This window comes from Tamandua tetradactyla, chromosome 5 (genome assembly GCF_023851605.1).
Source record: "Tamandua tetradactyla isolate mTamTet1 chromosome 5, mTamTet1.pri, whole genome shotgun sequence".
In the NCBI taxonomy this organism is placed as follows: domain Eukaryota; kingdom Metazoa; phylum Chordata; class Mammalia; order Pilosa; family Myrmecophagidae; genus Tamandua; species Tamandua tetradactyla.
The window spans coordinates 41,045,992-41,059,737 of NC_135331.1; the positions used below are offsets into that span (position 1 = coordinate 41,045,992).

The 13,746-nt window shown below is 38.2% G+C and overlaps 1 pseudogene; it reads left to right on the forward strand.

Annotated features, from left to right (window-relative positions):
- Nucleotides 1-252: 252 nt before the first annotated feature.
- Nucleotides 253-12,856, forward strand: LOC143683070 (atlastin-2-like; annotated as a pseudogene).
- Nucleotides 12,857-13,746: the final 890 nt, after the last annotated feature.

A 13,746-nucleotide genomic window follows, 5' to 3' on the forward strand; every position in this document is an offset into this window, starting at 1 on the left:
AAGACGATCTTAAAGTACAACCACAGAATATTCTCAGTAGTTTTAATTAAAATGGCTTTGTAACAATAGATCGCATGATTGCGCGTCTGTGTGTGTTTGAACTTGCTGTACATTCAGACGAAGCTCATCCCTAAGGAAGAACTTGATGGTGTTAGGAAGGGAATTCAACAAAGCTCTATTCACATGATGGAGATAATTGAATAATTAGACATTCTCTAAAGTATCAGAGCAAGTTAATTCATTTTTAACAGCATGGATCAGGAAAGTGATTCCATGAATCCTAAAGAAAATATGATTTACTTGGAATTGAAAGGAATAATTAGTGCCTCTCTAGCCCTGATGTGTCAGTATGTGTGTCTTTGTGTGTGTGTGTATAATACATCTTATTTTAAATTCAGAGTATATAGGAAACAGTAACTTGGACAGAATGTGGGAGAGACTAACCTAAATAAATGAAAATTAATATAAAATATGTACATAAAATATAACTAATTTTCAATTGCACCCAGTAACTTGAATTGGGATTACTTCTAGTACTTCAAGAGAAGGACTTCATATGATAAATAGATCATTACATAGTGTAATTTGCATATTAATTTTTTGTATGCGACTGAGTGCTTATAAAGTGCTTGAACAGTTTGTTCACTTAAGTAGATAAATATTGTCCTTGTAATTTTTCCTCTATTTCATCTAACAAATATTTTTCTATAGTTATTAAAAAAGCAAACTTCAGGCCATCCCAACAATTTATTTCAGTTGATCAATCAATCAACAAATAATTATTGAACCATGCACTGTCAGATCTTATGCTAAGAGTTGTGGATATAAAGAAGAACAAAAATAGACCAAGTCTCCATCCTATTGGAGCTTTTCCCTTCATCAAGGGAAAAGCAATAATAAAATATTCACATAAATAAATGCCAAACAACAATTCTAGCAAGTTTTTTCAAAGAAAAGTCCATAAACAACCATAATAGGCAGATAGGGCCCTATGGAGAGAGAAAAGAACAGACTTCCCTGAGGTGAAAAGTGAACTGCCACCTGAATAAGCAATAAAGGCAAAGAAAATATAGGAATGTGATATTTCTCAGCTCTCCGTGTTGTTGAGTAAAATTTGACCTAATAATAATAATAATAATACTATTACTAGTGAGGCTTAACATATTCTTGTAGGTTTTATAATGAGTTGCATAGTTGTAAATTATTTTGTCATTTTTTTCTGATAGTGACCTTTTCCTAATTATCTTACTTGGGCCAAAGATAAAATTTGTTGTATTTTAAAGTTCTTTTGAAAAGTTAGTAGAAATGGGGTGGTGTGATGGTGGCTCAGTGACAGAGTTCTCACCTGCCATGCCAGAGACACCCAGGTTTGATTTCCAGAGCCTGCCCGTGCAACAACAACAACAAAAAATAGTAGAAATGCACAAAGAGCACTATCCAGCAAAATTCCATGTTAGTTGATTTTTCCACAAATGCTAATTAGATAAAATGGTAGGCACTGATCTAGACACTATTTTGATTGCTGGCACAACAAGAACTACAATGACATAAAAGTATCCTCCTTTCCTAAAAGAAACTTTCAAAAGAAATGTATATGAGCCAACTCAGGGATAATGAAGAACACATAACACTTTGGTGAATATGTGGTAGGAATCGCACGTAGTTATGTAACATAACAAGTTAAGAAAACACATAGGAGTGGGAAGACGGCAGAGTAGGAAGCTCCAGAAATCAATCCTTCCACCAGAACAACCATTATACATGCAAGAATTATCTGCATCAACTATTTTGAAACTCAAGAGTCCAGTGGAACACTGAGGAGAATCCAGGGAAGAGTGGGAAGAGGCTGATAAATTGCAGTAAGGACCAGTGAATTGTACTCTCAGAGCAGTTGCCCATATCACCCATCCCCCAGACTCTCAGAGGGGAGCAGTGATGTACTCAACCCTGGCCCCTGAAACAGCTTGCTAATACTAGGGTGGATGTAAAGACTTCGTTCCCCAAGATCCAGAGGTGTATGCTCTGAAAACTGTTCAATGCCTTTGATTAACTACTTGAGATTGCTGGAATGTCTGGCTCTGAGGGTGGCTAATTTTCTAAGCCTACTGGGAAAATTTGCAAAGGAGACTTAAGGACAGAAACTTTCCTTAACGCTATAAAAAAAATTGTTAAAGGCTTTCTCTGTAAAGTTCGACTTTGCAAGTGAAACCATTGCCCTCCCCGCTACGTGGGATAAGACATCCAGGAGTATAGTCTCCCTGGTTACGTGGGAGATGACCCCCAGGGATGGATGTGATCCTGGCACTGTGGGATCAACAATAGCATTCTGATCAAAAGAGGGTAGAGAAGTGTAACTAATAAAGTGTTGGTGACTGAGAGAGTTCAAACAGATCAAGAGGCTACTCTGGAGGTCACTCTGGCACAAGCTTCAGTTAGACATTTCTACCTACTGTACTTGCCAAAACCCAACCAGAACCATTCCAGTCAATAAACACTTAAGGTATTATGCAAGATTCTACAAAGGTTCCATGCACTAGGGTATCATTCCAGAAACCTATAACTCCCAGATGGGCCCTTGGACCAGATAAGTCCTGAAATGCAGAGGGCCCAGCCTTTCCAGAACATCAAATAGCTCTATCCCCCATCCCATATTATTGACAGTACCTTCCAATATGAGAAAGTTAGAATGGGCATAGCCCAAATATCCCCAACAAGTGGGAGAAAGATCAAAGGTGATGGTGGAGTTATACAGAGAGGGTAGGGTTTAACAAATGAGTATGATTGCTGAATCATTATATTGATATTTCTTTTAGTCTCCAGTATCTTAGAGCAGCTAGAACTAAAAACCTAAAATTGTGGAATTGTAACCCATACCAAACTCTGAAATCTGTCCTACAACTAATTGCTGTTATGTGCTTTGAAATTTATTGCTTTTTGGTATATATGTTATTTTTCAAAAAAAGAAAATAATTCTTCTAGCCTCTAGTGCTTTGGAGAAGCTAGAAGGAGGAATCTGAAATAGTGGAATGGTAACCAATAACAAACTCTGAAATCTGTTCTGTGTCTACTTGTTGAAGTGTACCTTGAAAATCATTGCTTTTTCTTTCCTTCCTTTGTATATATGTTATATTTAATATGAAAAATTACAAACAAAAAGAGTTAAGGGGCTGCATTTACTGGGCAAGTCCCTAATCAAGGAAAACAGCTTCAAAGAGCCATAGAAGAAGCTCCTGGCATGCTTGCTGGCCCTTCCCTCACCCTTTCCTCAAGGTAGTGTGGAGATGGCTGGTAATCCCTTTGTGGCTCCCCAGAGGCAGTGGGTTGAAATAATTAACTGCACTAAGAAAACTTCCAGTCAAAGAACTTTATAACTAGCCATATTCCCTTTCCAAAGACTAATAGCAAAATGCCAGAATGTACTCTTAAATTACAAAAGGGTCTGTGCTGGTTTGAAACTGTAGCACCCCCAAAAAGGTTAAAAGTTCTTTTAACCCTAATCCCAATCTTGTGAGAGCAGAGCTATTGTTTGGGTGGAAGCTTTTGATTAGACTGTTTCCATGGAGAGGTGACCCCACCCATTCAAGTTCGGTCCTAATTAGCTTGCTGGAGTCCTTACAAGAACTGATACAGAGCAGAGAGACACAGATGTCTGGAGATTCAGAAGGAGCTGAGAGAACTGTCTGAACCCAGAAGCCTTCCCATATGACAGAGAAGCCCTAGATACAATCAGCCTTTCCTGTGAGAAGGTATCCTCTTCTTGTGTGCCAGTTTGAAAGTACTATGTATCACAGAAAAGTCATGTTTTAGTCCTGATCCAATCTTGTGGGCGAAGCCATTTCTTTTAATCCTGATTCAATACTGTAGGTTGTAAACTTTTGAGTAGATTATCTCCATGGAGATGTGATAAACCCAATTGTGGTATGATCTTATGATTAGATGGAGATGTGACTTCACCCATCCCAAGCAGGTTTTCATTAGTTTACTGGAATCCTTTAAAAGAGGGAACATTTTGGAGAGGGCCAGAAATGACAGAAACCTCAGACCTGACACATACACAGAGAGAGAGAGTAGACAGAAACTTCAAAGCAGAGCTGAAACATGCTGACTCTTGGAGAATAGAGACACAGACGTTTGGAGATTCTTGGAGCCCAGCAGACACTGCCATGAGATGGTAAGCAAACCCGAACTTGAAGAGAGCCAAGGGAAGCCTAGAGATGAGAGCCAGCCCTGGAAAAACAAAGTGAGGAATCCCCACAGGAATAGAGGCTAAAAGCATGGAGCCCAGGAGCAAGGGACAGCATGGGACCAGTGTGTTCCAGATGCATCAGTCTTCCTTGAATTAAGGTATCTTTCCCTGGATGCCTTAGTTTGGACATTTCCATAGACTTAGAACTATGTAAAGTTGTAACTTATTAAATTTCCTTTATAAAAGCCATTTCAGTTCTGATATATTGCATTTCAGCAGCTTGCAATCTAACGCAGTGCCTCAATATAGACATTTGTACAGCTTTAGATTATAACTTGCAACTTAATAAATCCCCTTTATAAAAACCAATCCATTTCTGGTATACTGAAATCCAGCAACTATAGCAAAATGAAACATATTTTGGTATCAGAGATGTAGAGTGTTGCTGAGTTTGCATATACCAAACATGACGGAATATCTTTTTAAATGGATAAGGGGAAGATTCTGCAGTAATTTTGAGGAGCATAAAAGAAAAGGCCTAGGATGCTTTGAAGAGACTGTGGAAATATGGATGCTACAGGTCTTTCCAATAAGGCCTTAAACAGAAATGATGACTGTATCATTGCAAACTGAAAGAAAGGTGATACCTGTTTTAAAGTGGCAGAGAAATTTGGCAAATTGAGTCCTGGTATTAGCTGGAAGGCAGATGATGAAGCTTGTATATTTAGCTGAGGAAATTTGCAAACTAAACATGGAAAATACAGCCTGGCTTCTTCTTGCATTGTATAGTAAAATATAAAAGGGAAAAGCTGAGAACTGAACTCTTTGGTACAAAGAAACCAAAAACTGATAGTTTGGAAAATTCTGAGCTTTGGGAAGATGAGATCCCAAAGAATATTGTCCCACATGAGGATTTAACCAAACATGGAACCACTCAGCCATTTCAGAAAAAAACCGGGATTTGAGATGGAGTTATCCAGAAAGGATCTGTGGATTGTTCTACTGTCTGATGTTTTTGAACATGTATGCTGCATGTCAAGTAAACAAACTTTTTGTGAGATCTGTATAAACAGAACCACAGCCAGTCTGGACTAAAAGAGAGAGATTGAAGGAAAAATAACTTCAAAGACAGAACCATCAAAGCTAAGGTCTGGAGCCAGGAAGTCTCCAACCAGGAGAGTAAGCCCATCCATGTATGTGGAGAGGGTGAGTTTGTCCCAGAAGTGAAGGGTGATCTTCCACCTTACTGTGCAGGAAGTTTTTCCACCTCAGACCTTAAAAAGGGTGGAGCTCATTCATTGGGGATTGGGGGGGGGAGGGAGTGCTGGCCACACCCCACTGTGCTGAAGGGGTTAAACATGCACCCCAGAAATGGCAGAGTCCAGGTGCTGCCCAGATGCTTGAAGAGGGTGGGGCTGAGAATGGGGTGGTCTCCCCAATGCTTGTATGTGTTAAGACCCTCATCCCAGTGTTTGGAGAGGAAAGGGTCATTGTATAAACCCTTGGAAAGGATGAGCCTTCCACTTTTTCAGGCCTTGAAGAGGAAATGTCATTCTATAAATGGCTCTCAGACTTTGAAATCTAATGGAGTACTCCCTGAAGATTTGGGGAGTTGTTTGGGTTGGTGATGCCTGTTTTCCATTTAGTTTTTTCCCTATGGAAATGGAGGTTATCCTAGGACTGTTCCTCCTTTGTATATTGGCAGCAGATTACTTGTTCTAAGTTTCACAGGTTCACAACAAGAAGAGAATTTTGTTTTCAGACAGACCGTGTCTGTAACTAACTTTGATGAGATTTTGTCCTATTTTTGAGTTGATATTATATTTGCCTTGTTACTGAAATGGTTTAAGGCTATTGTGATATTGTGAAAGAAGGAATGCATATTGTATATGGAAAGAACATATAGTTGGGGGTCCAGAGGGTGAAATGTGCTGGTTTGAAACTGTTACATACTCCAGAAAAGCCATGTTCTTTTAATCCTAGTCCAATCTTGTGGGAACAATTCTATTTTATGTGTGAGAGCTTTAAATTACATTGTTTCAATGGAGATGTTACTCTGTCCATTGGGGGGGGGGTGCTTAAGTAATTTCCTAGAGTCCTTAAAAGAACTGATTCAGAGAGCAGAGAGACTCAGGTATCTGGAAACACAGAAGGAGTTGAGAGAGCCATTTGAACCCAGAAGCCAAGAGAGAAGGACAGCAGACATCACCATGTACCTTCCCATGTGGCAAAGAAACCCTGCACATGATCAGCCTTTCTTGAGAGAAGGTATCCTCTTGATGGTGCCTTAATTTAGACATTTTCATTGCCTTAGAATTGTGACTTGTAGCTCAATATTCCTTTTTAAAAGCAATCCATTTCTGGTATATGGCATTCTGATGGCTTTTGCAAACCAAAACAGTGTCAAAGAAGAAAACGTAAGGGAAATTAAGAAATATCTTGAGGAGAATGTAAATGAAAATGCAACATACCAAAACTTATGATATTCAAAAAGGCCAAGCTAAGAGGGGAATTTACAGTTATAAATGCTGACATTAAAAGGAGGAAAGATGTCAAATCAGAGAGCTAACATCAAAGCTGGTGGGTCTAGAAAAAGAAGAGCAAACTACAGCCAAAACAAAAAGGAGGAAGGAAATAACAAACAGTTGAGTGGAAATGAATGAAAATGAGAATTATAAACAATAGAAAGAATCAAAAACATTTAAAGTTCATACTTTGAAATGATCAATAAAATTGGCAATCCCTTAATTAGATGGACAAGCAAAAAAAAAGATAGAGGGCAAAAATCATGAAATCAGAAATGAAAATATGGACATTACTTTCAACCCCACAAAGTAAAAAATACTATAATAAGGATGCTGTAAACAACTGTATGCTATGAATTAGATAAACTAGATATAATTAAAGTAATACACCACATTGACAGAAAGTAGGAAAAAAAAATCTGATCATCTCAATCAATGCAGAAAAGGCATTTGACAAAGTACAATACCACTTCTTAATAAATGCTCTTAGAAAACTAGGACTAGAAGGACTTCTTCAATGTGATAAAGGGCATAATGAAAACATTATAACATAATACTTTATGAAAGATGGACAGCTTTCACTCTAGGGTCTGGAATAAGGTATGCCCACTCTCATTCACCACTAATATTCAACATTGTATAAAAGTTCTATCCAGAGATAAGGCAAGCAAAAAGATAAAAAGTATCCAAATAGGAAAGGAAGAAACGAAACTTTTGCTCTTTGTATATGACATGTACATAATATATACATGTACAGAAAATCTTGAAAAATCCAAAACAAATCTAGTAAAGTCAATAAATGAATTCACCAATGAAGCAATGCACAAGAGCAACACCAAATGTCATTAGTAATGAACCATCAGAAGAAGAAATCAAGGAAAAATCCATTTACAATAGTAATTAAAAGACTCAAATATCTAAGAATAAATATAAGCAAGAATGTAAAGTAATAATACAAAGAATTCTACAAGACATTGTTGAAAGAAATCAAAGACCTAAAAAATGGAAGGGCATTCTGCATGGATTGAAAACTAAATTTTATCAGAATTCGAACTTATCCAAAGAGATTTACAAATTCATCACAATCCCAACCAAAATTCCAACAACCTTCAATGCAGATATGGAAAATCAATCATCAAATTTAAGCAGCCCTGACTAGCCAAAGCCATCTTGAAAAAGAACAATATTGGAAGACTAACACTTTCAGATCTGAAAATTTTTCACAAAACTACAGTAATCAAAATAAAAGAGTACTGGCATGAGAACAGACATATTGACTGAAAGTTCAGATATAAACTCTTACATGTACGACCAATGGATTTTAATAAGGGTGTCAAGTCTATTCAATTGGGAAAGAATTATCACTTCAATCCAAAAATATGGATGTCCATATGCAAAAGAATGAGATGGACTCTATCTTACACTTATATAAAAATCAACTCAAAATAATTCAAAGAGCTAAACATGAGAACCAGCATATTTAAAACTCTTAGAAGAAATATAAGGAAACGTTTTCAGGACATTGTGCTAGGGACCAATTTCTTAGGCTTTAGACACAAAACCCAGACAACAAAAGTAAAGATAGATAAATGGTGCCTCATGCAAATTAAAAAGTTTTGTGCATCAAAGTACTGTATTCTGAAGGGGAAAGGACAACATATACAATGTAAGAAAATTTTTGGAAACCATGTGTGCCAGTTTGAAATTCTAGTGTACCCCAAGAAAGCTATGTTTTTTAATGCTCATTCAATACTGCTGGATGGGATCTTTTTACTTGTTTCCAACTGTTGGTGGTGACTTTTGATTAGATGGTTTCCATGGAGATGTGTGTTCACCCATTTAAGGTGGGGTTGCTTACTGGAGCCCTTTAAGAGGGAACCATTCTGGAAAAGGCTTGAGTGCAAATAGAGTCTACACAGCCAGAGACTTTTGGAGATGCAGAATGAAAATGCCCCCAAGCCTTATGAAGTTAGAAAAAAAAAGCTAGCAGATGCCACATGTACTTTTCCAGTTGACAGAAGTGTTCTGGAACCATTGGTCTTTTTTGAATCAAGGTATCTTACCTGGACATCTTAGTTTGGACATTTTCATGGGCTTAGAACTGTAAACTTGCAACTTCATAAATTCTCCTTTTAAAAAGCCACTCCATTTCTGGTATATTGTATTCTGGCAGCTTTTACAAACTAAAACACCACATGTTTTAGTCTTCTAGGCTGCTCAAGAAATGGTTCATCTTAAATAATGGAAGTTTATTTGCTCATGATTTTGAGTCTGGGAAGATATCCAGATCAAGTCACCATCAAGAAAATGAATTCTCCCCAAAGACTGTGGAATTCTGGACTGGCTGCTGGTGATCCTTGGTTCCTTTCTCATGTGGGAAAGCACATTGAGGTGTCTCCTGGTCTCTCCCTTCTCTTCTGGGTTCCAGTGATGTTTAGCTTCTGGCTGCTCCTTCTGATTTTTTTTCTGTCTGAATTTCATACTTTTTATAAAGGACTCCAATAATAGGTTTAAGACCCATCCTGATTAGGGTGGGTCACACCTTAATTAAAATAATCTCATCAAAGAGCCTATGGTTTATACCCACAAAAATGGATTTAGTTTAAGAGCATGTTTTTCTTGGTTCCATACAGCTTCAAACCACCATACCACCCTCTGGACCCCCAAAAGACATGTTCTTTCTTTCTATATGTAAAATACATTAATTAGTCACAATTTCCCAAAATGTCTTAAATCATTTCAGAAATGATGCTCAATACAAAGTCTCATCAGAATTTATTATGGGGGGGGGAGGATGGGTGGAGGCTCAAGGACGTACTAGGACTGCCCACTGCCCCACCAGCTCCAGGGAGGTTGATAAAGCCACTGCAGCCATTGATGTCAGGGAGGAGTTTATGTTAAATAGGTACTACAAGATGGCAGAAAGGGACCAGCAACCCAGAGGAAGCAGATACTGCAAGAGCTGAGGCACCAGGGTTAACCACGTCTCCACTGCAACCTCCATAGGTGGGAATTATGAGATGATGTAAACTCTGATATTCTGAAGAAACCATATCCAATACAGATTTTCCTTGCTCATGAAGATGACCATAACTTTGAGCTTGATGAAGAAGCTTTGGAGCAGATATTAGTACAGGACCATTTCTCATTTGCTAGCTGCCAGAATGCAACACATCAGAGGTGGATTGGCTTTCAATAAAAGGGGATTTATTTAGTTAACATATACTTCTTCAGAGGAAAGGCAGCTAACTTTCAACTGAGATTCTTTCTTACGTGGGAAGGCACAGGGTGATCTCTGCTGCCTTCTTTCCAGGCCTCTGGGTTCCAGCCATTTCCCCCGGGGTGATTCCTTTCTGCACCTCCAAAGGCCTGGGCTGAGCTGTGAGTGCTGTGATTGGGTATGCTGAGCTGCTTGGGCTGTGCTACATTGAGCTCTCTCATTTAAGCACCAGCCAATTAAATCAAACTTCATTCATTGCCGCAGACACGCCTCCTAGTCGACTGCAGATGTAATCAGCAACAGATGAGGTTCACATGTCCTTGGCTCATGTACACAGCAATAGAACTAGGCACCTTCACCTGGTCAAGTTTATACCTGACAAGCACATCTGAGATCTTAACATAATAGTGGTATCCGTGGCAGGAGCTTTTGTAAAGAGAAATCATTTCTACTGGACCTCATGCTTAGATAAATGTAAAACAAGTAATTTATGACAAGTAAAAGGAAGAAGACCCTTTGCTGGCATCAATAAGGCTGCCTCTGGAACTTATTAGAATGCTTCTTGAGTGATTCCCGAAACTGAATTGGTGGAAACAATTAAACGTTGGCTGGCTTTATGTGGCAAGGTGGTTGTGAGAGAGAAACAATCGGCATACAAGTCTGGAATGAAGTATTTCTAATTGACAGGCCTAATGGAACAAAAGTGGCTGTACTGCTAATGGTACCCAGGGTGCCTTTCATATCCACTCAATATCAAAGACTGGAACTGTGCTTGCTCTGAGCACTGTGACCTGCTCTGTGTAATTTGTCTCCGAATATTCAAGAAGATGATCTTCAACACTTGTGTTTATTTGCAGAGAATGTCAGGCTGGCAATTGAAGAATTCTACCAGAAACCCTTTCAGACATTAATGTATTTAACTTGAGATTGGAGTTATCTTATTGAACATTCATATCATTTAGAAGGTGGAAAACAATTCCTTGAAAAGAGATTGCAGGTAAAACAAAATCAACATGAAGAGCTTTATAACCTAGGGAAGTGTATCCACAATTGTTTCTTAAATAGTGTGGCTTCCTTTTGCTATACTCTGGTCTTAAAGGCACAACTAATCCTAGTTTTGATGAGAGATTGAAAGATATTGATGAAGACTTTGAATTAGAGCTTTGAAATGTGGTTCCACTGCTGTTTGCCCCTGAAAATTTGGTAGAAAAAGAAATAAGTGGATCTAAAGTTACTTGTAGAGATCTTGTAGAATATCCTAAGGCTTACGTTAAAATGTATCAAGAAGAGGAACTTCCACATTCTTAGTCCATGCTTCAGGTAACAGCTGAAGCTAATAATCTTGCTGCAATAGCAGGAGTGAGAGATATCCATTGCAAAACTATGGAACAGGTATGTAATGTGGACAACTTACATTGCACCATGGGATTGGACCAAAGAGATTGCAAACAGCAATGGAACCACATTTCAAAGCTCTAATTCAAAGTCTTCATCAATATCTTTCAATCTCTCATCAAAACTAGGATTAGTTGTGCCTTTAAGACCAGGGTATAGCAAAAGGAAGCCACACTATTTAAGAAACAATTGTGGATACACTTCCCTAGATTATCCCTGGATCTCAAGGAAGTGCCAGATAAACAGATTCATTCTGTAAACTGTTAGTGAAACTTATTTTATGTAAAAGGATATTTCAGGGACATAGTTTAAGAAATCTATTTAGAGTCTCTTTAAGCATGTCCCCATATATGTTTTAATTTATAGAGAAGTAAGGAATCATTGTACCAAGAATCAGATTGGAATGACAATGAAACTTTTATTGAGCCACTACATTAAAAGTTATATTGCTTTATTGCTTTCAATACCAGTATTACACAAATGCATGTATCAGAAAAGTCACAAAAATGACAAGAAAACTCTTAGAGCTAAGAAAGTGATTCTGAAGTGTACATTTGTCTGGCCTTTTTATATTTACAAACCTAACCTAAAAGGAGATGCATAGCTAGGAAACTGAACTATTGTTCTTGCAGTTTAGCCTTCATGTACATAAAATATGCCATTAATTTTCTTGGGGGGTAAATTCCATCCAAAAATGTTGCCTACAGCTATAAGTTAAGAGTAGCTATACAGTGTGTAGATTTTGTTTTCTAAATCACAGAGAGCATGTACATGAAGTATAAGTATATAAATAAGACTTTGTATTAAAAGTATTATAGTTTATGGCAAAATCTGGTTCTGTGTTAGGTTAATCATAAATAAAGCTCCTGTGAAGGAATATCTGTGGCTTATGGCAGTGTGTGAATCCATAGACAATTTGAAGTTTTTTATAAATTTATGATATTATTGGTTTTGGCACTGCAATCTCACCACCCCCTCCAATGAAGGGAGTTCATTGGGAATGTTCTTTCATGAAAGTTTCCTCTGTTGCATTTTAAAGTTATTTCCTATAATTTATTTTCAGTACATAATTAAAATTTGTTGTATATATATATTTTAAACATTGATTATAGATATGGTCTGTCCTGGGCCACAATTCCCCTCTGACTATAAACCTGTGAAACCCAAAGAACAACTTCTTCATTTCCAATATAAAATTGAAGGACAAACCTGTATGAACATTTCCATTCCCATAGGCTAGAATTGGAAGGTAAAAAGGTCAGGGGTTGCAAACAATTCTGAAACCTTGCAGGACATGGTTCATTAGATTTCAAAGAATGAGTATTATCTAAGGAATGATGTTTTGTTCTCTTGGTCTGATGAAGCAGCAGCCCTACCCCTTCCAAGGGCCTCCCCAGTAACCAGCCTCCCATCCAACACTGGGGTACAGGCTCCACCCTCTCCAAGCTTTGGGATGGCAGCCAGGCTCTCCACAAACTCTGGGCACAGGCTCCACCCCCTCTGGACCCTGGGTGGTGCCACTCTTCCTGAACATCAAGGGGGATGGGCTGTCCTCTCCAAGCGCTGTGGCATATGTACCCTTCCCACATATATGGGTGGGCGTGCTGGCTTGGCTGAAGTTCTCTTTGGTCCAGACCTCAGCTTCTGTCCTTCTCCCCTTAAAGTGATTTTCCCTTCAACTTTTCCTTCCTATGGGCCTTTTAGTCCAGACCACTGTGGTTCTGCTCAGAAAAATTATGCCAAAATCTTGTCTGGAATTACACAGAGGTCTAAGCCATCAGATAAAATAACTTTCCACAAATCCTTCCTGAATAACTGGCTTGCACTGAAGTGGCTGAGTAGATCCATGGTCATTTAAACCCTCACATGGAGCACTATTTTCTGGGGACTCACTTTCGAGAAACTCAGAATTTTCCAAACCACTTAACTCCTGGTTTCTTTGTGCCCAGGCATTCAGTTCTCAGCTTCTTCCTTTCCTCTCACATTTTACTATAAGTTGCAAGGAATAACCAGGCTTAGCTTTCCACATTTAGCTTGAAAACTCCTTATTTAAATATCCAAATTCATTACTGTTAAATTTTCTGCCTTCCATCCAAACTCAGAATTAAATTTTACCAAGTTCATTGCCACTTTCAAACAAGGATTGCCTTTCCTCCACTTTCCAATAATGCATTCATTATTTTTTTTCTAAGTCCTCATCAGATGTAATTTCAGTATTCACATTTCTATGATCAGCCTCTTCAAAGAAACTCAGGCCTTTTTTATAAGGTTTCTTACAATTCTTCCAGCCTCTACCCATTACCTAATTCCAAAGACATATCCACATGTTTGGTATTTCCAATAACATCACCCAACTCTCCTGGTACTAAAAACTGTTTTCATTTCCCATGTTGCTCAAGCCACTACCATACAATGTTTAG